This window comes from Lissotriton vulgaris, chromosome 9 (genome assembly GCF_964263255.1).
Source record: "Lissotriton vulgaris chromosome 9, aLisVul1.2, whole genome shotgun sequence".
Lineage (NCBI taxonomy): Eukaryota > Metazoa > Chordata > Amphibia > Caudata > Salamandridae > Lissotriton > Lissotriton vulgaris.
Window position 1 is genome coordinate 886,382,761 of NC_141697.1, and position 25,710 is coordinate 886,408,470.

The window sequence follows — 25,710 nt, forward strand, 5'->3', positions numbered from 1 at the left end:
TTAACTTTCCAAGACGGTAATACTCCCCCGAAACTTGTATGTTTTCCACCTCCTAGCGGTAGCTGTGACATGTGCCACCTCCAGGGAGTTGGACACCATGCTACGAGGGTTGATCTGTAATAGGGGCAGGATAAGTGTGGCTCTGCATATGCTGCAGATGCCTGCGGGAAAGTGTGTCCAGGGTGTTCAGATTTTATGAGATGTTTCATGGCAGCACCAGTGCAATGGCCGGTGTCATGTTTGGCTGGGAGGTAGTTGTATGTAGTGGTGTTGTTACCAACATGCAGGGTACCGAAGAGGGCTGCATCAATGTTGCTCTTTGGAGCGCAGCTCCCCTGTGGAGCTGACAGCCTGGTGAAAGTGGCTTATTTGAGCTATAAGGGCCTGAGGCAGACATGAGCCCGTACTCTCTGTCAATTGGTCTGCACTTCCTAGCACTGTTCCATACAAGCATTGCTAGGGAAGGACTGACGGCATGGAGCGACACGGGATTGACCTCAGTGGGGGACCTATTTTCCACGATCCCTGAGGATTTGGGGTTGTCATGTACAGTGGTTTCCAGAAACTACCTACACCACTGTAAGATACATTGGGGTGGTAGTGGCACCGTAGAGCTAGCTTGTCTAACGGATGACGTATCCTATGGGGGTGTACGGAATTGGTTTGGGCACCAAGCCCTCAGTTTAGGTCATCCAAAACGCACAGGTCCTGGGAATTCCTAGGAACTCCATGACATTACCTTTGGCCAGTTGCAGGAAAATCCTGACATTCCAGGGGGCCATTTAGCGGCACATAGCACACTGATAGCTGAGATGGGACACCTGTGACGAGTCACAGACAGTGCTCCAGAGCATATCCCCTTTACCCACGCCCTACACATCATGGGTTGATGTCAGAGACTGGTGACCTTGTTTGTTAATGGCTTTGCACACATGAGCCACTGTCGCCCTTTCGCTGGCTAAGAGACACTGATGTGGGATGAGCCCTAACAGCCGAGGATTGGCAATGCACTAGGCACTACTGATGTACAGTTTCTTTTGTTGCCAAACTCCAGTACATTCAGTTCAACATCCAACACAAGGCATGTCTCAACCCAGATGTCCTACCCCGAAAGTTTATGTCCTGCCCTCTGTGTCCAAAATGTCATGCACCAAATTTGGATTTGATACATATGTTCTGGACATGGCAGTATGCTGCAAACCCTTTTACCCAGAGTTACAGATGTATTTGACACAGTGATGGGTTGGGTCAACCTCCTTCCATTGAAGGAGATGCAGCAAGGGATATTCATGCTGATGAGGTTTTAAAAGATATCCAGTGAAAAGAATAATTTGTAAATGCTCATAGCACGCCAGGCCATTTACTTGCATTGTTAGGCCACTGAACTCCCAATACTGTAACACTTGGGCACAGCGACTCTCTAATGGGGTAGGGCTGAGGCAACAGTGCTGTGCATGGAGTAAATTGTGTGCCTCCACTTGAATCCAATAGCTACGCTGTAGGACAACTTGTTACGGGACTTACAAGATACACAGGAAGAGCAACTGGATGGGTGAAGGACTTTGAAGGGCCAGGCTCGCACACATAGTCGTGGACCTACCAGAGGTGGTCCTGATATGGCTAGATGAAGCAGCTGCTCTGTCATGTGAGGCAGACTGGGTACCTGACATCTTCTCCTTCGATCACATGGGGTGTCTCTTAAAATCCACATATGCTAAAATGTCAACTCTTAATAGTGGCTGTTGTACTAGATGCCACAGTCTCATCACCCATGTCTGGAGTGTGAGGTATGTGGGATGCTGACCTTCTAATTGCCCAGAATCCCTCTGTTTTTACCTGTCTTGTTTTGGTTATTGTGTTTTTTGAAGTTGTTCAATATTGTAAAATATGCTCCTGTTGTGGTATACTTAACTCAGTAATGAATGTTTGTTAGGCACAGCCGACCAGATCCGCATTGCCTGCTTAATAAAAGATGATTTACATCCATACCAATTTGTTCCCAAAACATGATCATGAGATGAAAGTAAGAGATTTCTTTGGATGTAGAAATGTTTTGGACTCGTGTGCAGCTACATACATTGATCCATATGCCAAATGTAATTCCCTACCTCTTTATTTCCTGTGAGAAATTGTCTTTGTTTTTAGATGGGTGTCTTCCTTTCCCAAGGTTTTGTGTCATCAACCATCCTTTATGTGCCTGCAGAATTGAAACATGCTCAGTGTGTATTCTTATTACCTCTCGACTTTCCTGAGAAATGTAACTCCAAGTGGGACATTTTGAGGCCATGTCCTGACTGTACAGGTAGAGATCCTAGCTCATGCCCTGCTGGCTGTCCACAGTGAAAAGTGGTGGAAGAATGCCACAGGTCCACCAGGGGCATGTATACCTAGTCTGACAAAGCATACTGGGCCCCAAGATATTTGTGGCCTTAAGTTTTGGAGGTATGTGTGCTTGTATGAAGACCTGCGTACATGATATGGATTGTATGGAAGGAATTCATATGTCTGAGTCCTGGGCTGGATCTTTCAAATGTTGTTATTACTAACGAGTATAACATCCCATGCTGGTTGTGACTGCCTATAGTGACCTGGTTATCTGCCCAGCAGTGAGGCTGGGCTCATGGAGAGCAGAGGTTCTGGTGGACACCTGCTCCAACACTGCTGTACTCATCAGAACACAGGATGTGGGACTGCGCCATTGGGCTGATGGGGGAGCCCCAGGCCAGGTTGGACTATATTAATCAGTTTAGTGTTTAGAGTCATGTATTGATCTGTCAACAATTGGTGCATCAGGTTAAGTAGGATGTGATATTGTAAACGAGATTATTAGATGTTTTGGTTATGTGTTATGTTGGATTGATTGCTGTATTTACTCCAGTATTGGAGCTTTCATAGATTCACATGCCTGAATCATTCCCCGTCGTCGAGACGGGAGTGACTCTCGTCTCGACGACGGGGAATGATTCAGGCATGTGAATATATGAAAGCTTCCAATACTGGAGAACTACAGTTACTGTTAAATAACTTGTTTTCTTAATCTATGTGGGGTTGTATGTGATTTTTTGGGAAGGTGTTTTTTTTTGCAGGTTTCCATTCCTGAGTTACAGTGGAGGAGGATATGTGGGTTTTTTTTATTAAAGGAAATCTTATATGGTTGCATACACTTCAGACTCGAGATATACAAATATGATGCACTATGGGAAATGTATGCCTCTATGAATTCAAAGTTACGTGCTACTGGAACTTTAAATACAAATAATTATCATCAATCTGAATCCACTCAAAAGATACTTCCATTAAAACTATTAATTTTACATACATTTCCATTTATTCTTCAGTGTTTTTTCGGGCGTTTCTTCTTTTTTTAATAATTTTTCGTGTTTTTGAAGGTTTGAATATAGAAAGGATTGTAACATTGGATCCCTATTCATCAGTTGTATTTTTGCATTTTTTGAGCAGATTTATTTTTGTATATGGAATTGGGTTTGGATCGACTTTGTTTCGGAAATCTACTTGTTTGAGGACAATCTTCTGCATTAAAACTGTAAGTTATTTTTGATTATTTTGTTTATTTTGTTTATTTTTGTGATTTGTTCTGCTGTTGTATTTTCTTTTCAATAATTTTACAATGTCATATGTTATTGTTTGAATATTTAAAAATCATTTAATATTTTTTTTTAATTTAAAGAGAAGCAATAGTTTTTGTTTGGCGTATTTTGATTATTGTAGTAGGTGGTGTTTGAATAGCTATTATTTTTAGAATAAAGATTTTGCAAATATAGCTAGGTATTTTAGTCCTTGAGTGTTTGGATATATTCCAGATTTGTATTGTAGGTGCTTGTACATTGTTTTGGTTTGTTTACTTAGTTTAGGACCTATTTTAGTTACAGATTGGTCTAGTCTAGCAACCTCCAGACTTACAGCGGCGCAGGAGTGGCGGCCCACTGTTTTGCTGATTATGACTTCCATAGTTGTACCGGCGATGAGCCGCCTGCTGCACCAGGGAACAGTCGTATCCTGGCGGTGGTGCAGGAGCACCACAACACATTATGCCTAGCAGGGACTGGCGCAGTCCTGCTCAGCATATTTTGAGTTCTTGCACCACCAGCCTTTTCATGGCCGTGCCCCGCCATGAAAAAGCTGGCAGGGCAAGAACAGGGCCGCCATGTCTCCCATGCCATGGGGATAATGTTGTGCCCCCTATCTGTATTCTCCCCAGTTCCAGCACGGCATGGACGTCACCATTCATGCCATACTGGAACTTTTTGGCCGTTCCCATTGTGGTGCCTATTTTTAAGGCACCACAATGGGAACAGCCAACCACTGACTGTATTACGAGTTGCACATTTTTAACTTGTAATACGGTCAGCAGTCCGTGCACGGCTTTGACGCAGCAGAGGCAGCATTGCGTCGGCGCTGCTGCACCAAACTCGTAATCAGACCCTTAGTGTTTGTTAGCTTTGTTCCTTTTTTATAGATTCTAGTAGCTTGTGTAGACTTGGTTGTGTTCTTCATAATGTGGCTTGGAAGTCATTATGCCACCATTCCACCGCATTGTTGGTTTTAGCTTTTTGGACAAGAGTACTGTTGTACACATTCCACCTTGGAATGTGGAATTTTGGTTGTCTTCTATTTGTTGATTGTGTGAAGTCTCCCTATCTATGTGTCTTCAAAAATAGTCTAGTGGGGAGTTAATTTTGTTCCATTTCATTGGTAGAAGAGACTTTCTATAAGTAGATTATAGTAGTTTGCCAGTTCAGTTATGGAGACATAGGCTAGGGCTATTACTGTTTTTATTTAAATGTAAAGTTACTGTTTGTTGCATATTCTACACTTAGAACCTCATTACGACCTTACAGCAGATTGCTTACAGTACTGTGCAAACGGCTGCGCCACCGCTTTATCAGAGATCGCTGCCGCCCACCCGCCAGATTACTAATTTTCAGTGGTCTGGCGGGCGGCGTGGTGGTTTCCCCTGTAATGCCCTTTAAAATGTGCCAGTGCCTTTTGAAAAGGAACCTCAATGGGAACACCTTACAAGGTTCCTGCACGTCATGAAATCGAAATTCCATGCCGTGCAGGAACCTATGTGCACGCACACATGGGGGCACATGGCGGCAATATGCTTGGCGGGACCGCGGCGGTCCCGCCAAGCATATTGCGGCTTCTGACCGCTGCTCCTTCAGCCGGCGGTCCTAGGCGGCCGGACCACCGGTGCGGCGGTGGCTGGACCAGCCACTGCTGTACCACCATGTGTCTGGCAGTCCTCGGATCGCTAGACTTGTAATAGTGCCCTTAGAGTAGATTTCTGTAGATGCCTCCATATACTCTGGTTGAAGTGGTAATAGCATCCTTGTATTCCTGTATGTGGGTACATTTTTAAAATTGCTTGTATCATTGCTTGTTCAACGTCAATGACTATTTTTTGGGAAGTCATTCTCTGTCCGTTTTATTTCTGGTAGGAGTTCTATGTAGGTTGTAGAATGTTTATTGGGTAGTATTGCGTATATGAAAGGGATGTTTGTTTCTTAGTATTCTCCATGGAAAGTGTATAATTATTAGAATGGCTTGGGACATATTTCAAATGTCCCATCCATCATCCAGGGTTCACATTGTTTTAGTTTTCGAATCTTACTAGGAGTGGCAAAGATGAAAATTCTTTTTTCATGACTGTTGTTGTCATGAAGAAGGAATTGTTCTTCTTTGTGTGTTATTGTGCATTCAGGTAGTATTTTTACTTCTGAAAATGTTTTTGGGGCTGGTGGCGTTTGCGTGGTAGATTTTTTTTTTAAGATGCGACCTTGGGGCCTGCCCTCACTTCAGCATTTGAGGAGCTCCATTTTTCCTTCACTTTGCTGAGGCACTATTTGGACGCCATTTTGGGTGGGTTAGCAGTCTAGGTGCCTACTTCCCTCCCGGCGCCTATTTAATGCACACTGCTTTGCAGACATGCTGCTGGTGCGCCAAAAACACACCAAAGGCAAGCCCGTCTGTGCCCGTCCGTGTCCGGATCACATCCAGCACCAGCCACGCTGCCCAAATGGATAGAGGCTAGGATATTACATGGGCATAAGATAGTCTCATGACTCTCTAAGGAGAACCATGCTAAGTGGAGAAGTGTGGCTCAGGGGTTAGAGGCGGCAGACCCGGAAGATGAGATCGGTCCTGGTGATGTAAATATATAATTTACTCTCTTAATTTCTATGCAAGTAAGTACTTAATCAATAATAACTCAAATCGGAAAGAAAGAACCAGAGTCAGTGGTGTTAGAGTTCTTAGGGGTTTTATTCCTCAAAAAGGAATGGTCAGGACCATAATATCATGTTCTTCCTACCGCAGGGGTAGAGGAAGGGATAGAGCGCGCTACATTTTATTGACAGTACATAGCTTATATACTTAATTCATGTCATAAGAAACAGTATAGTAGGCGTAACAGCTGAGAGAAGACAAGATAACAGTTTGCACGTGTTACTAGTACGTAATCAGAAGGCGTGGACTAGGCGTGAACTGGAGGTGTGTGCTAGAAACGTCACAGAAAGGTGTCACAAAGGGGTGGCACTAACAGAAATGTTGCGATGTCAGCAGAAATCGGAAGCTTGGATGCGCGCGCAGCTGCATGACGTGTGATAGACGTGAAACTGGAGGGGTGCAGGGGATTTGACATTTACACTAACGGAAAGAGACAGAAGTCTGGCATGTCAGATCAACTTGTACTTCTATCATATCTGATATCTAATGTTTAGGAACCATATTATCTGAGCGGAAAGGTCTCTGGGGCAGAAGCTATTCTATACTAACTGTGGATGCGTGTATAAGCGCCTAAGTGTCTGCATGAGAAGCGTGGGGGCAAGGGGCCTTCCATGGGAGCATGGTAACAGAGGCTGTGAATTACTTGCACAGAGACAGGTCGGCCCTTTGGCCCTGCAGCTGGGGAGGATGTTTACTGAAGCTAGTAGGCAGGAATGCATTTTCGAGGAGCGGAACAGATAACTCGAAGGTTGTAGTCAGTCTTGGCAGGCAGCAGGCTGAGCTGAGCGCGAGGGGCCGCGCTGGAAGTAAGTCAGAGTTCACGGATACAGAGGCAGCCTGGGCTGAGGCTGTCAGAGTCAGAAGCCAGAAAAAGAGGCTCGATGGCAGAAATTCAGGGCCTACCTTGCCAGAGCAGGAAAAACATGTAAGGTACACTACAAAAAGACGTTGGCATAGCATACTTAGGAACGGACTATTTAATCCATTCAGGGTGGGTCTGAAAGAGGACAAGTTAAAGGTGGACGCAAATGTATTTGCGTCTTCATAACTGACACAGGAGGGAAGTTACATGCACTTTAAGCTGGTACATGGAGTCGGTGGGGTACGCGCTAGGGAACACAACTTGACCATAAAATTTATATTTCCTCATTCCCTCCTTGTTCCCTACGGACCCTTCATGATATATCGATCCTCATGAATCGATCAGTTTGTTCTTGTAACATCACTTGTTCTTCTTTCTTTCCTTTACGTTTTGAGAGAAAACTGGAATGTTCAATACAAGAGGTGGCACACAGTCCACAAATCGCTGGCCCGCACTGCAGGCACAGGCAGCAACTGAATACTAGGACTAGGCCAATGCCTAGGAAGGATAGGATCTTCCATCCCCAAGCGGTTAACGTTGTCCAGAACCAACCGGACCAAGTCCAGGTGCCTGGATTCTGATGTATCTGATTTGCAATTTTATGGAGACGTGTAATAGCTTGATATACAGATGGTGCGTTTTGTGGTATGAAAACACAGCAACTTGACCCGATGACCTTACAAGCTCCACCTCTATCTGCCAAGATGACGTCAATAACAAGACGATTCTGAAGGACAACAACCCGCATGGCGGACTGTTCTTCTGTTAAGTTACCTAGAGCGGAGGCAGTTTCATTCACTACTGCTTCAAGTGTTCTAGTTAATCTGCGTATTAGTTTACTATTTTGAACAGGTCCTAAAAAGAAAAAGAATCCTTTATTAAAATCGGTATACTGTTCCCATGCCGTTTCTGTGTAGTCGACAAGTGGGATATCTCTTCTGGGTCTATTCTTTACTAGATTTGTATTTCTGTGGTAATCAGGAGGAGCTAGGAAAACAGGTGGCAGAAGGAATGCTATATAACAGGTACCATCCCAATCTGGAGGTAGACGTATGTATGCGGTATGACCACAAACAAAATAAGAGTGACTAGTAGCTTTAAAAGACGATTTACCATGATCACTGAATTCGACCACAGTAGTGCATTTACTATGACCTAAGTGTACTGAACCTTTCTTCCTGATACATAATTCACCAGTAACTGGTAATACTGACATAATGGGTAGAACTGGTGCAGCTTCTGCTTCAACAGTGAGAATCATAAGGCTAATTGTGTAATTACCTAATCCATACACTTCATTTTCTAGATCAGTTCCTATTCTAGTGGGGAGTCCCTCCTTATCAGGGTAACAGACGTTGAGCAGGACCAAGTTCAGGTTTCCCCAAACCCAGCCCTCGTCGAAAACAGCAATATCAGGATCTAAGGAATTAATTATTTTAAACCATGCACCACAGGAGCCATTGTGAGTGAACGGGTACGGAAGGAGGGGCAGAGCTCCCTTGTAATTCTGGTAGGGAGGGAGTCGGCCACATATCCAGCAGTTTGTAGCATTGTTAGTCTGATGGGAATGATGTAGCATACTAATGAAAGTGTTGTTGCGCAGCGCAAGTCTGTGGGAGAGTTCATGAGGAGGCAACTCACTAAAAGTGTGTTCAGCAGAGACATTGTAAACAGATTGTTCACGCCTGAAAATAGGGTAGTAGATAGGGAGAAGTATACTAGCAACAATAACTAAAATACTCAGAATAAACATGATTAATAGTGTCACTATACAGTGACTACGAAGTGATTTACAGTATGTACGTTTCTTGAATTCTCTCTCTCTATCTCGATCTAGGGGATACATGTCAGGAACTATTTAACCGATTCACCTAGGGGAGGACTTAAACAATTAAACTGTCTGACTTGCTAGATCGGAGTTTCGATCGGTACTCCTCTTGGGGAGTTTTTTCTCGTTCAGATACTGTAAAGTCTTTTGGCTCAACACAGTCTTTGGTGGGGGTGGACGAGTCTCGGTCTGGTTTCAGTTCATGGAATTTTTTCACATGACTCGTATGGACCCACCCCTTTCTCCCTTCGATCTTCACGGCGGTCCTCGTGGTGAGAAGGACGGTCTTCGGCGATTTCCAGCGGGGCTCCAACGGACTCTTTCTATCAAAGTTTCGCACCAATACTAGGTCCCCAGGACGGACATCATGTGGCTTTACATCAGTGTTGTCAGGGAAGGCTGCAGCAACCTGTGAACGACATGATTGGAGTGCAGACATCAAGGAGGCAAGGTAATCTGTCAACATGTTACAATCAACATCAGTAATCTTTTTCGGAATGGGCGTCCCCCACATATTCGGTGGTCTACCAAAAACCACTTCGTACGGGGATAGCCCTGATCTCGAATGGGCAACCATTCTCATATAGAATAGTGCCACTGGCAGGGCGACTATCCAGTCGACCCCTTTCTCTTTACATATTTTAGCAAGTCGTGTTTTTAATGTCTGATTATGCCTCTCTACAAGGCCTGCGGCTTCGGGGTGTCGGACACAATGGAATTTCCACTGGTATCCTAGCAATAAAGAAACTTCTTTCATTAATGCGGATGAGAATGGCTGACCGTTATCTGAGTACACGACACGAGGCAAGCCGTACCGTGGGAAGAATTCACGAACCAACTGCCTGGCAGTGGTCGGAGCAGTGTAATCTGGGACTGGGTATGCTTCGGTCCAGCGGGACAGAGCACAAACAACTACGAGAACATATTTAAATCCTCGACAACGGTCCATCTGGATATAATCCATCTGGAGGACTTCAAAAGGGTGATCGGGAGGATGAAATCCACCTTGCTCTACAGGGACGCTTTTACCTGGATTGAACTGACAACAGATCATGCAAGTACGCACTTTCTGTTTCGCTGCTGCTCGTAAGTGTTTATTGTTCCAAAGATTTTGTAAACTGTCTAACATCGCTTTCTCTCCTAGATGTGCTGGACTATGTGCTGTATTAATCATGACTTGAACCATAGAGTCAGGGAGAAACCATGTAGATTTTCCCTTCGTCATCCAACCTTGATCTGTCTGGATCCCTCCTAGTTCAATCCATTTCTTTATTTCTTCTGGGGTAGCATGTGTCTGAATATCGATAACATCTAGTGTGGGATCTCTGACTGTCATACAATGTGTCGGTCCTGTTGTTTTTGTCATGTCAGTTGTCTGAGTGTGAGTCAATGCTGTATGTTTTGCTGTCTGATCTGCCAGGTCGTTACCCTGGGAAACAGAATCTGTGACTTTAGTATGTGCTTTACACTTCATGACGGATATGCCTGAAGGCAGATGTATTGCTTCTAACAGTGCTTGAATGAGGGGACCATGTTGGATCTTGGCACCGTGAGAGGTCAGAAAACCTCGTTCTAGCCATAACATGCAGAAGTCGTGTACAACTCCGAACGCATAACGGGAATCAGTGTATATGTTGACATTTCTGTTCTTGGCTAGTGTACAGGCTCGGGTCAGAGCAATAAGCTCTGCCGCTTGAGCAGACAGTGTATCGATACGATGTGTTTCTTTAACTTCGGTTTCAGTGGTCACGGCATATGCGGCCACTAATTCTCCTGTACTTGTTCGCATGCATGAACCATCCACATAAAGTGTCAGGTCTGGATTTGTCAATGGAACATCTGTTAAGTCTCGTCTGGGTTTTGTTACTGCATTAATGATCTCCATGCAATCATGCGGGGCTGGATCTGTCATAATTGTAGGTAACAGTGTTGCGGGGTTCAGAATGCTGCAGCGTCTGATCTCTATGTGTGGCTGGAATAGCGTTAATTCGTAACCTGTCAGTCGTGCTATAGTCAAGTGCTGAGTCTGGGTTCTATTTAAAAGAACCTCTACAGAATGTGGAACTTGTACTGTTAACTGATGGCCTAAAACAATTGAATCGCTCTGTCTTATTGCTAACGCTGTTGCTGCTACTGACTTTAAGCACGCAGGGAGTGCCTGGGCTACTGAATCCAATGTACTCGAAAAATAAGCGCAAGGCTTATGTGAACCTGCTTGATCTTGAGTGAGGACAGACAATGCTGTACCATCACGTTCTGTAACAAAAAGTGTAAACGGTTTGCTGTAACATGGTGTCGCTAAAACTGGTGCTTGGCATAATGCTTTCTTTAATTCCTCAAAGGCTTGTGTATGTTCCTGAGTCCAAGGGAGGGCAGTCGAAGTTGCTGCCTCCTGCGTCGTTAACTGGATGAGTGGTTTAGCTAGAAATGCATATTGAGGAATCCATTGTCTGCAGTACGAGGTGAGGCCTATGAAGGCCCGCACTTCCTTTTGTGTCTGGGGTCGTGGCATATTTACAATTAACTGAATGCGATCGGGAGTGAGCTGTCTCCCCACTTTGGACAGCAAGTGACCCAAGTACACAACTTGCTGAACACAGAATTGTAACTTCGAAGGGGACACCTTGTGTCCCTTGTCTGCCAGGAAATGTAAAACTGTCAGTGATGCTTGTTCACATTCGGGCTCACTTCGTGCGGTGATCAACAGATCATCGACGTATTGCAGTAAAGCTGTGTTAACTGGCATTTGAATACAATCTAGTTGTCTTTTCAGTGCTTGACTATAGATGCTGGGGCTTTCTGTGAATCCTTGAGGTGCGCGGGAAAATTTGAAACTTCGTCCATTTAAACTGAATCCGAAGAGATATTGGCTCTCCGGATCAATAGGTACACTGAAGAAAGCGTTCTTGAGATCAATTACAGTAAAGAACGTTGCTTCTGAATCAATAGCAGTCAATAGGGAAGAGATATCGGGGACCACAGGGTACTGTGGTACAATACATTTGTTCAGTTCTCGAAGATCAATCACCAGCCGATATACTGGCGGTGCATTGGGATCAGTACGTTTAAGAATTGGAATGATGGGTGAATTACAGATATTGGAGTCAGTCTCTACGACCACTCCTTGTGCTATAAGCTCTTCAATGATTTCCAGTAAAGCCACTACAGCATCGGGTGGTAACTTGTATTGTCTGATTCGTGGTAGAACAACTCCTGTCTTGAGTGTAACACGGTATGGTGTGATATGCATACAACCTACATCAGTTGGGCCTTTTGCCCATAGGTGATCTGGTACATTTCTCAATCTGACATCGAATTCTCGCAATACATAATGACCCTTGAAATCCCGTAGAAAGAGTCTAACTCCCTCCGGGGAACAGCAGATTATAGCTCCTAGAGCCTTCAATGTTTTAATTCCTAACAGATTTTCTGGGCATGAGTTTGTAAGTAACAAATCTGTAACTCGTGATAATGGACCCACAGCCAAGGGTACTGGTTCCGATACTTCATTTACAATAGGCTGTCCTGAAAAACCAAGGGAAACATTCTGTGAGCCTGAGAGGGGTGCCCCTGGGACTTCATTATGGCTGATTGTGGTGCGGCTTGCCCCTGTGTCAATTAAAAACTTTCTGTCTTTTCCCAATACGTGACTGTGTACATAAGGACCTTCTTGATCTACAGGAATTTCAATAAGAGGCAGGCCACCTTCCCTCTCTAGGCTGTTTCATGTATATCGGGGGTAATCTGGATATGCAGATTGGGCATACTGGTACATCTGTTGTGAAACTTGCTGAGTCGCGGCAATGGGCTGTGGTACTGCTACTGTCTGTGCTGTATGGGATGAAGCATGCATAGGCTGTGTGTTCTGCATGGGCTGTACATTCTGTGAGGTCTGATGCTGAACCTGATCTTGTCTAGGTGGATGCGCTCTCTCTTTAGTTTTACCTGTTGCTATGTTATGTTTCAGGACGGGGCATTCATGTACGTAATGACCTGGCTGCTTGCAGTAATTGCATGTCCCTTTAACGGGAGCTGTAGTGTGACTTGTCTGGGTCCCACCCTTTCTTTGACCGTCGGCTGGGACCGTCTGAGCTACTAACATTTTCATCTTTGTGTCTTTCATGCGCTTCTGTTCTTGATCCTGTTCTTCTCTAATTCTATTCTGATGGTATTGTAACATTTGTAACATCTGGGATGGCGTATTTGCCTGCCAAGTACTTTCCACTTTGTACACTCTGTTTTTAACTAATGGTAGGGAGTTCTCGACTAGTTTTGATACAAAAAGGTGTGGATATGACTCGCTACTTGGTTTTAGGCCACTGTTAATAATGAAACATTTCTCGAATCTTGAATAGAAGTCACTAGTATCTTCATCATGTTTCTGTTTACAGGACGAGATGGCGTCCCAATCTTCCTTTCTAGTTGTCAATAATCTTGGCAGGACCTGTACTATCAAACCTGGTAATGCTTTAGTTCTGTCCCCAAGGCCTACCCCTGGGACACGTTTGCTTTCTTCGTCTTCTATTTCTGCCCACACAATCTTTTTCTCTCCCACCTCCCATTCCTTTTCTTTTAGTTTCTCGTAGATGCCCGTGGGCAGCAGTACCTTTAACATTTTCATGATATCCTCATACGTGTAATCCCCCATCAGTAACATGTCTTTAAGCTCTCTGTGAAAACCTGCAGGGTCTTTATCATGGCTCGGGACTAGTTTCTTCATTTCTAACAGTTCTAACTTAGTCAGTGGCGTGTGTACATATACACGTTTCAAGAGGTGATCCGCACCCATAACTGGGTGTACTTCTCGTAAGGGGTTCTGGCTTTCAATGCCACTCCTGCATTGCATATGATACGTTTTCCTTTCTGGGGGCGGAGCGGGAACATACTCAGAACTTATGAAAGTGTTATATCTATGTCGTTGTTCTAGAATTATTTGTATTAACTTGGTACTGAAACCTCTCCATCTATCCATGAGTAGTGCTTCTAATGTTTCGTGTAAGGGACCTGGATCGGAATGTTGGTTTCTGTATTTCGTGAGGAGGTGCTGTATCATGTATACACCTGCTAATTTCTGTTCGTCTGGGGAAAGGTTCAGAAACGTCTGTGCTAAGGTGTCATCATTGTATATGTCTGGATTTTCGGCCCATAATATGGCTGACCGGGCTAGTTCTTGTTCATCCATCGAATTGAGTACATGGTACCCCATTCTTTCTCGTAGTCTTTTATCAGTCTCCTGGAACTGATGTTCGGAAGAGTTCGGATTTGTTAAAGCAGAGAGAAAAACTCTCTTGCTTTCTGGACGGAGGCCTTTCCTAAGGTAAGTTCCCTTACCTACATACGCTATAGTATCTGGAGTCCTTTCTGGTTCTTCAAGTTCTTCTTCCTCCTCGGAGGAAGCTTTTTCTTTCTCTTTTTGGTGTGCTGCTATCACTGCTTTTCTAATTTTCTTGTACATACTGGCTATGCAAGTCCCCTTGTCATGTTTTCCTTCAGCTATATTTTGACCCCACTTGTTCAGTGCATTTAATTCACTCTGATCTGTTCCAGGCCTGTCTCGTTCTCTTATTAGACAATTTATGAAAAATCGTAGTATCTGTGCTTGAACGTCAACTTTCTGTTTCTCCATGGCATCCTTGATACTGTCAGGGTCTTTCCCTGTCTGAACAAACTCATATATTCTATCTAGACGGTCCTTCATTCCTACATAGCATAGCAAGATATCAGTAGCAGATCTTAACCGTAGTGATGCCAATATCATTAGATCGTCTTTTCCGGGTACTGAATCATATCTGCAAACTGAAAGGTTTTCTTTTAATGCGTCAAGGCGGGGTGACCTGAACGTGAGAGGACTCTGCATATCCCTGAGATTGAATCTGTGTGTTAATGGCGGGGTCCGAAGACCCGCGGTCGCACCTCCTGAAGCGGATGCCTGGGCATTATCTCCCTGTGGAGTCTGTATCTGAACTTGAATTTGTCGTTTAGTAGGATCAGGTAGACGTGGTTTCGGTAGGTCCATTTTGGGGGCGGGAAGTGGCGGGGCTGGCGGAACGGGGGAGGTCTGTCGCGGTACTGGTGGGACATGATCCGGGGGCGGGGTGCCACCCCCGTCCCCGTCAGTAGGCAAGGCACGAACAGGCAGATTGGTGTAAGCCGGTGCTACGTCCTCTAGATAAGAATTTAGGAATATGTCTTTAGTAGTCTTATGCATTACTTTAGTTGGAACTAATGGTGGCGGTAAGTTTTTCTGTATTTCTGATAGGGCCTCAGGTGTACCCTCGGCCGCAAGATACATACCGTTTACGAGATTGTTTCGGGCACGGTCTATTTGTTCTGTTTTTACTCGGATCCCTTCAGTAACTAATTCGTTTTCTTGGGCTTTTTCTGATTCTTTAAGCCTGTCTTCTCTACGGAGTGCTTTCTCAGCACGCTTATGTGATTCCTTACGCCAAAATTCTATGGCGTCTTTCTGAGATTGTCTAGCTTTCTTTTTCCATAATGCTTCTTCTACCTTCATGATGCACTCGGCATCCCATGTTCCGGTAACAGGCCATCTGTGTCTTTCGTCTAGATGCTTGGTATAGTCGGCCCATAACTCTAGATACAATATGGCATCTATGCAATGTTTGTGATACATAAAGTTACCTGGAGTGTCCCTAGGGGGAATAGGAATTTCTTCCTCCAGTATCCCTTTCCTAGTTCCTATCTGCTTTAGCTTGTTGAAAAACGGCATCTTGTTTACTTATTACTGAATACTCAATCCCTACTACTTAATACTGGATACAGCTAGTTTATACAAGAAACACAATAATGCACATTAAAACGGTCACATTCATACCACGACATTAATCACATGAAAATACATTTGAGACATAGATGACTACCCCCTATACTAGATGTACTGCTAAACAGTACAGATACACTGGTGTAACAGTGCAGGAATTCAGAAATTCAGAATACTAGATATACTGCTAAACAGTACAGATACACTGCCTAGAAACAGTGCAGACCGGACTTGTGTACCCAAACCCGTCTAGATACGTCCCAGCAATGGTACTCACCGGGAAGCACGGAAACAGAAGGCCTCGGAAAACTCGACTGGACTGTACTCGACTCGGCTCGACTTCGGAAAACTTCGGAAAACTTCGGAAAACTGGTGGGCCTCTTGACACCTCGGACCTTGCTTCTTTCGGCTAGGCTCTGGTCGGGATCCTCCGCACTCCTCACCGCCTCGTCTGGGCACTGATCGCAGTCTTCGTCACCTCCGTGGGTCAGAGGGAGGTGCAGGAAATCCTGCCGGTACGCGTAGTTTCCATCTAACTGATGGCAGGGGACATAGCTTGCAACGCACCAACCGGCGCGTGAGGTGGGGGAGGGGTCCCTGTTCGGGCGCCAAAATGACGTAAATATATAATTTACTCTCTTAATTTCTATGCAAGTAAGTACTTAATCAATAATAACTCAAATCGGAAAGAAAGAACCAGAGTCCGTGGTGTTAGAGTTCTTAGGGGTTTTATTCCTCAAAAAGGAATGGTCAGGACCATAATATCATGTTCTTCCTACCGCAGGGGTAGAAGAAGGGATAGAGCGCGCTACATTTTATTGACAGTACATAGCTTATATACTTAATTCATGTCATAAGAAACAGTATAGTAGGCGTAACAGCTGAGAGAAGACAAGATAACAGTTTGCACGTGTTACTAGTACGTAATCAGAAGGCGTGGACTAGGCGTGAACTGGAGGTGTGTGCTAGAAACGTCACAGAAAGGTGTCACAAAGGGGTGGCACTAACAGAAATGTTGCGATGTCAGCAGAAATCGGAAGCTTGGATGCGCGCGCAGCTGCATGACGTGTGATAGACGTGAAACTGGAGGGGTGCAGGGGATTTGACATTTACACTAACGGAAAGAGACAGAAGTCTGGCATGTCAGATCAACTTGTACTTCTATCATATCTGATATCTAATGTTTAGGAACCATATTATCTGAGCGGAAAGGTCTCTGGGGCAGAAGCTATTCTATACTAACTGTGGATGCGTGTATAAGCGCCTAAGTGTCTGCATGAGAAGCGTGGGGGCAAGGGGCCTTCCATGGGAGCATGGTAACAGAGGCTGTGAATTACTTGCACAGAGACAGGTCGGCCCTTTGGCCCTGCAGCTGGGGAGGATGTTTACTGAAGCTAGTAGGCAGGAATGCATTTTCGAGGAGCGGAACAGATAACTCGAAGGTTGTAGTCAGTCTTGGCAGGCAGCAGGCTGAGCTGAGCGCGAGGGGCCGCGCTGGAAGTAAGTCAGAGTTCACGGATACAGAGGCAGCCTGGGCTGAGGCTGTCAGAGTCAGAAGCCAGAAAAAGAGGCTCGATGGCAGAAATTCAGGGCCTACCTTGCCAGAGCAGGAAAAACATGTAAGGTACACTACAAAAAGACGTTGGCATAGCATACTTAGGAACGGACTATTTAATCCATTCAGGGTGGGTCTGAAAGAGGACAAGTTAAAGGTGGACGCAAATGTATTTGCGTCTTCATAACTGACACAGGAGGGAAGTTACATGCACTTTAAGCTGGTACATGGAGTCGGTGGGGTACGCGCTAGGGAACACAACTTGACCATAAAATTTATATTTCCTCACTGGACCAGGGTTCAATTCCCCGCCTCGGCGGGTCTTGGGCTCAAATATTCCACAGACTCGATAATTCTCGTTCCGGTGCCTACTCGACTCACGGGTTCACACTCTGCGACTCTGGGCAATAGCTTGCTTAATCTCCACTACGGCCCCTCGCGGCGGGATGCCTGGCTTTCACCTTGTGGATACCCTGCTGGGGTTATCTCACAGGGGAATACCACGACCGGTTCCCAAGGCAAGCGCCTTGATGCCTTCGGGTGATACGTGCGCTATATAAATCGCAATACATTTACATTTACAGGTAGGCTTTGCTTTGACCCGGGGGGGGGGGACACGTGGAGCACTGTTGCTCGTTCTGCAATTCTATTCTTAAAATGTAACCAAAAGAAAAAAGTATAAACAGAAGCTTACTCCACGCACCATCCTGCAAAGCTTTTTGACATTAAAGCTTACCTTATCAACTGAAGGCCTTTACCGAGGCATGCAGATATCTACCTATCCCTCATAGACAATGGGTGGGATATTATGTTCCTGACTAAGAATTGACTTAGGGAGGGAACCAACCCAGATGTAGCCCTTGCGATTCCCACAGGTTTTCAGATTGTGGGTGCCAAGAGGAGGGGAGACAGGTCGGGGGTGGGTGGCCATTATTTTTAAGAATACCTGTGAGATCTCTACCTCCAAATTGGCCCACGTAGGTAACTTCGATTGCCTACTTTTCAGTATCAAAATAGCCCCATCCTTCTCCTTTTCGAGGCTGCTGCTTTATAGGCCACCAAATTTCCCACACAGCCACATGCCAGAGCTGGCTGATGTTATCGCTCAGATGTCCCTACACTACGCTCATCTTACAATGAAGGGAGACCCTAACCCTTCATGTGGATGATCCTAGCTGCCCACAGGCTTGACACCTCATAGCAGCACTTAATGACTGTAAACTAACACAGTTGGTCTCAGCACCAACCCACAAAGCAGGCCAGGCTGTTAGATCTCATCTGGTATAACTTGCAGAACTGAGGGCTGAGGAGCCGATGTGTTTGGTTTGGAAGGACCATGTTTTGGTCCCGCTCAGGTTTAGTTTTAGGTCTAAAGGTTTGCCTAGCACAAAAATCACAGAAGTAAAGAGGAACTGGAGCAGGGTCACCACTAATTCCTTGGGCCCGGTCCTTGAAGAAACTATGCCACACTTAGTAGTTCATCCGACAGTGATGCATCATGCTTTAACATCTGGTTGATATCTGCTCCTGACACAGTGGCTCCACTGAGGTCATTTACTCCCACCAGATCCACTCCATCGGCCCCTTGGTTCAAATGAACTTAGACAGGAAAAAGCGGCTACAAAAAGAAGCAAACGTGAGTGGAGAAAGTTCTATTTGCCTGCAGCCAAAAGTGCCTACAAGGAGGCCCTAAAGAAGTTCCATAAACTCTTAAGATGTAAGAGGAGGGAACATCTGACCAGATGTATTGAGAATGCAGAAAACTCTTCTAAAGAAATATTTATGATTGTTAAATTCTTCACTCACCTACAGCGTTAGATCGTAATTTTCACCCCTCCCAGACCCTGTGCTCTAACTTGTCAGAATTCTTTGAGGATAAAATACTAAAACTGTATTCGTCATTTCAGCTGGTGGCAGAATCCTTGAGTTACAAGGACCACCTAATCTTCTATAAAGGACCCCAAGTTTTCTCTGAATTTCTCCCTGTCCCAGCATAGAAGACACTGGCTGAACTCATGACATGTGAATCAGGTTCACCAAGAGATCCCTGCCCAGCTAAATGGTTCAGGCCTCTGGCTGTACAGCTTAATCCCGTACTTAACCAAGTTTGGAAAGTGTCTTTTAAGACAGGAATTTTTCCAGATACATGGAAGCAAGCCTCTTTGCTACCATTGTTAAAAAAAACAATGCTGATCCCGAAGTTCTTTGTAACTTCGTAACCTTTCTTGAGAAATTGGCAAAGCAATAAATATCCGAATTCGTAGAAGCCAATGGACTTCAAAACAACTCACAATCCGGCTTCTGGTTAGGCTATAATACAGTGCTGGTAGAAGTAGCCGATTCAGTGAGAATATCTGTGGATGGAGGTTCTGCTGCCATGCTTGTGCTGCTGTACCTCGCAGAAGCTTTCGATATGGTGTCCCACTCAATCTTGTTGGAAAGATTGGAACATATGGGCATACAGGAAGTGGCACTTGACTGGATCAGATTTTGAAGACTGTGGTCAACTGGTCTTTCTGCACCCTTTTTCTTTTCCAGTCAAACAACTTACCTGCAGAGTGGCCCAAGGCTCAGCTTTAAGCCCACTACTTTATAATATTTACCTTACCCCCTGGCGGATCTCATCTCTTCGAGACGGGTGAAAGTAGTCTCTTACGCGGACGATACAAAATGACCCCTGGACACATGGCATGTGGAAAAGGCAAATGGTTAAGGATCTATGGCAAACACACATACATACACACACTGGTCAGACAAAGGAGGCATGGTAAAAGAGAGAACACAGCATTAATTTAGCAATGCCAAAAACAAAAATCAACAGGGCAGTTTTTTTTTACAACAACACACGTCCTCCAAAGGTTCCCAGATCTTATATATCTTGTAGGGAAGTAGGGATAGATCAAATGTTGCAAGTCTGTGGCCACTTATCCAGTATTGGGGTATCTTTCATAGATTCACATGCGTGAATCATTCCTCGTCGTCGAGATGAGAGTCCCAAGGTAAAATATTCAAGCAGTGCCTTAAATTGTTCATAGGCTAAAATGGCCCAAGGGCATCTAAAAAGTAGCCTATCTATGTCCTTTTTAAAAAAGGACAAAAAGTTGGCATGCAGCCAATCATCTGTTAGCACCCTCTAGAACACTCCCAGCAGAGGCCAGTCCTCCTCAGATTTTCACTGCACATCGTGTGGAAGAGCGTCTTCCTGAGTGCTACTCAGTTTTCTTCTATTTAGCAAATCTAGACATCATGTCAGAAAAGAAAGGCCTTTTCGGCCCTTGTAAGACACACAAGGAATGTATTTATTGCCTTTATCCCAGGCATGAGGTGAGAGATTGTATAATCTGTCTCACCTTCTCTAACAAGACCCTCAAGGACAGAGAGGGAAGATTGTTATTGTGGCTCCAAACCACAAAACAGTAATCTTGTTTGTCTGCAGAAGAAGAGAATGGTGCTTCAACATCCCACAAGAGGGCTAGATCCCAGGACAGATCCTTAGGTGAGGGAGGGAAACATTTTAAGCCTTCCTGTAAGAAATTGGCCTGGCATATGCTGTCCACTATTCTAGTGGGCACTTTGCACCAGTCCAAACGACCCTTATTGATGGTAGGTTTAAGACAACCTTTATTGAAAGCTATCCTAGTGGTTGCTGTGGAGAGCAGCCTTCAGGCTAAGTCTTGAAGGAATCTAAAGCAGCTTGTTTACCAGTCTATATTCTCGTGAATGCCCAAATGAAAGGAGAACCACATCAGGTATATATATAAAGTATATGTATTTATTCTAAACACATCCCTCTAGTCTCTTTATGAGGCTAGAGGCAAAAGTACATTCAGTAAACTTAATTAGCACACAATAAATTAGCACAATTTACATTGATCCCTAGGGTCGTACAAAACCACATATTAAGAAAGTGGTATAAGAACCACGGCTGACATAGAGGCTAGGCCTAAATCATGTAGAACCGCTGGGGACACCAGGAACCACCCAAGGTAGTGACACAGAGGACGCGTGCAGTGTCTTAACATATCCACGAATCACCATTGACTTCTACGGGGAAAGTCGTGGTTGGAATTTTAAAGAATAAGAACACTTAGAAGAGGACTCGGAGCAAACCCCTTTAGAACTAGGAATTTCTAGAGTCAACACCCATGGGAGCATCGGAGTATTCGAGTTACGTCACCCAGGGAAGCCAGGTGCATAGGTGTTTTTTCGTGTTGGGTTTCGTCGTCGTTTTCATTGGTGTTCTGCTGCAAAGTGCTGCTGGCGTCCAAGTGGAAAGTGTACAGGTGGATCCAAGCCTAGATCAAGGATGAGAAGAACCTGAAAGCAGAGTAGACAGATTCTGGGTCACTTGCCAGTAACCAGGAAGACAATGAGCAGATGCCCACCGATGTCGAGTGATTTTATGTGAAGAAGGTGCAGCTTGACTCTTCAGCCATGATGACCAGGAGGCATTGATGGTGAGCAGGTGCTGGATTCGAGTGGTCCCACAAAGGAAGTCGAGGGCTGCGATGTCGGTTTCCAGATTGGACCCAACAAGCCTTGGCAACAGCAACCCACGCAGGAAGTAGAAATCGGCTACGGTGCAGACCAGCAAGGTCTGAGGGACTCACCATGCAGGGGAGAGTCAGGGCACATCTGTAGCAACAAGTGAAGCCCAAGGAAAAGTAGAGTTACATTTGAGGGGACCCACCAGTCGACGGACCAGGGATCGCGAAGGAGCCTAAAACAGAAATGCCAGAAGCGGGCACATGGAACACTAGTGCGGTGTAAGCCCACAATCTTTGGTGCAGATGGTGCTCGGGGCTTGGACTACAATTACCCAATGCACAACTTCGGGAAAGCTCGGGAAGTCAATGTACTAGCAAATGTGCGCGGTGTCCAGGAGTCCACGGTGACTCATGAGGGCTGCGGGTCTCAGCTTTGCTGGGATGTCGTGTTTGCCTCTGGGAAGTCTGGAAGTCCATGTCCTGAGTCACAAATACTTTGGGGTCCGGCAGGAGCCTCGGGAATGTAGACCGGCAAGATGCTTCTTTGGTGCCTGCTAGAGCAGGGGAGTCACTCCTTGACCCCAAGGGAGATTCTGCCGTCCTCTAGTCGTTAGTAGTGTGTTGAAGTTCCAGGATTCAGCTTCAGAGTTTCGTCCAGGTATAATCTAAAGTCCTGTCGCCAGGGGTCCCTTACTTATACTAAAGAAAGGGGTTGGACATACTCTGGGGACCCACCTATGGGAAGGTCTGGGGAGAGGGGTGGTTACACCCCTTTCCATTTGTCCAGTTTTGCACCAGAGCCGGGGCTGAGCGCCCCTGCAACCGGTTTGAACTGGAGTATGCACTGGGACACTAAGTGTGCCCCCAGCACTGTCTGATAAGCATTCTCTGAATGCACCCACCCAGCCCCAATACACTAAAGCCTGTCTGGGATGTGGTTACACCTCCATGTGACAGGAAACCTATTGCCCAGGCCTCACCTGATGGAGTTTCCTCCAGCAGCAGGAGGTCAGATTCGTTTCTGTGGCTGTGGCATCCACTTTGTGATGTCAGGGCTCGTTTAACTATTACTGGGCAGACGAGTGTGTACATGTCTTTTCCCTCTAGAAGGGTGGAATTCTACCCCCGCCGCCAGGACTGGCAGGAGGTAGGATTCCAAAGTGTTTGACACCAAACACGACATGTTTCCATGCAGCCATTCCAAAGTTAGCATTTACCACAAGGTTATAATGCACTTAAGAGTATATGGTCTGGCAGCATCACGAACAGCTTCAGAGAATAGATTCCGAAAGCTGCAGATGGGTCCTGCCCATGAATGGGCACCCTCTCACACAAAACCAAGTACTCTGCCTTCAGGATTGATAAGGCCTGCCATTGGAGTGACTGATAGGTTTAAATGTGTCAGTGATTAAAGGTAGATATAGGTAACCTATATCTTAGTAAGGGGCGCATGCACCACCTTACCCAGGCTGCAGTAGCAGTCCTGTGGTGCCATTTTGGAAGGCTTCCCAGGGGTGGCATAATACATGCTACAGCCCCTGGTAGGTCTCTGGAGTACATATGCCATTAGTACCTAAGGTACCATATACTAGGGTCTCACAGGGGGACCCCAGTAACCAATCTGGAGTGTACCTAAATGCAATCATTTTAGAGAGGAAGCAGCTAGGCTGGGGTCCTGGATAGCAGGGCACCAGCCAGTCTAAAGTCGAGAAACAGTGAAACAACCAGCAAAAAGTGGAGGTAACCATAGTAAGCAGATCCTACTCTCCTACACTTCCCAGGAAATGGTTTCAAGTAAGGAGAAGACAACCAAACACTCCTCTGAACCAACGTTATCTGTGCCCTCTATACCTGTCAGGAAGGAAAGAGATCGCCCTAGAGCTTCCTCTTCTGATCCTGTAAGTAGGAAACCCTTGAAAAATCCATAGTCGACGACAATCTCTCTCTCGTCGACGACAATCTGTGTAACATCGTCAACGCCATTGTCGACAGCAGCAGGGACGAAGACGATGATCCAGTCTCCTACCAAAGTCTCCATCTCGAAGGCGAAAGCTCCATCATCAACGAAGACTGACGACCCCGCACAGTCGACTACATTTCCGTTGACAAAGACACCGTCGATGGCAACAACATCGTCGATGAAGACACCGTCTGCGAAGACACTTCAAACGATGACACCTCCAATGATGACCGATGAAGATACCGTCGAGGACAGCACCGTCGTCGGCAGCACCATTGACAAAGGAAGTGCCCTTGCCTATAACTTCTGCACTGTCGATGCCCCCATCGACGAGCATTACTCATGTCACTAGAGTAAAAAATACATTTTACACCCGTCTATACAGGACTATAGCAAGGTGTTGCCTTGCTTCCATCACATCTGTTACTTGGAAGGGTATGTAGAGGAAGAGGATGATGATGGCGGCTTCTATGGGGTAGCTCATAGCCCATCTGAGCTCCATGTGAAGTGCCATGAGGATGATGAAAAGGATAAAGATTTTCCAGATGAGGCACAATATTACCATGAAGTGTATATGGCTCCACGTAATAGTTATCAATTTAACCTCTGACAGGAACCATGCCCCAGGGATATGGCCCATCTACAGCCATCATTAATCGACGATCTTCAAGCTATGTTGTCAGATTATAGACAAAGATTCCCTCCTCAGCAATGTCAATCAGAAAACCAGGTTCCTCAAGCGGAAGAACCTTCTGTGAGCTTCAGTATGGCCTGTGCCACTCTGGCCATGAAGAAAAATTTCTTTCAATTTGAAGAGACTATCTACTTACAGACTTCCGGAACTAGCATGGGGAGCATTTTTGCTCCCAGCTTGGCAAACTTGTATGTACACAACTTCGAGCAAGAGCATGTCCTTATTGATACTAATCCATTTGTTACCTGCATAAGGTTATGGAAACGGTATATTGATGATATACTGGTTGTGTGGCGAGGAACTTATGAAACACTAATGTCTTTTCTCGATTGGCTAAACAACAGGAACAACTTTCTTCGCTTCACAATAGAGGCAAGTAAAACTGAGATTGCCTTTCTAGACTTAAGGATCTTCTCTACACCTGAAGGCCTACAGTTAGAATTATACAGAAAACCAATGGCGAAAAATTCTTTGCTATGCTACGATAGCCACCACCCCAAGTCCCTCAGACAGAATCCACCCTATGGGCAATTCCTGAGGGCACAGAGAAATTGCTCTACTAAAGAGTGCTATACAAAACATGCAAAGACTTTACAACACCAACTTCATGACAGGAAATACCCTCCAAGACTGGTAAAACAATCTATGAAACGGGCGAGCAATAATAACAGACAAGCCTTGTTAGAAGCCTCAGTACCTAAATCTGTATCTAACAGATTGACCTGTGTAACTACATTTGGGACACTATCAAACAAGATACAAAAAATAGTGAAAAAACATTGGTCCATATTAAACTCTGGACAAAGAGAAATTGAGCCACCTCTGTTCTCTTTCAAACGTGGTACTAACTTGAGAGATCGCATCGTCCACACCAGACCCCAGATGAAAGTGCCGAGGGCTCTGGGGACCATCTGGGATCTTCCACCAGTAGTGGGACATCACCCATGTGGATCATGTCAGGCCTGCCCCCAAACCACTAGGTCCACGGAGATTGACATCGGCACAAGTAGACCGTGGAGACAGGTCAGATTCACCAATTGTAACAGCGAGAAATTGGTTTATCTGATTACCTGCCCATGTGGCATACAGTACGTAGGAATGACAACCCGAAAAATCAAACTACGTATCTCAGAGCACAAGAGCACAATCCGGTGTAGGAGACAGGCAACCAAACTAACACATCCAACAAACAATTGAGAAGGGTCTAAGGGCAAGTTTAGTAGTTAAGTACAACCAAACTAACTACACACTTCCTTGAGAAAAAACATGACCCCACTGCTTTCTCTTGGACAGT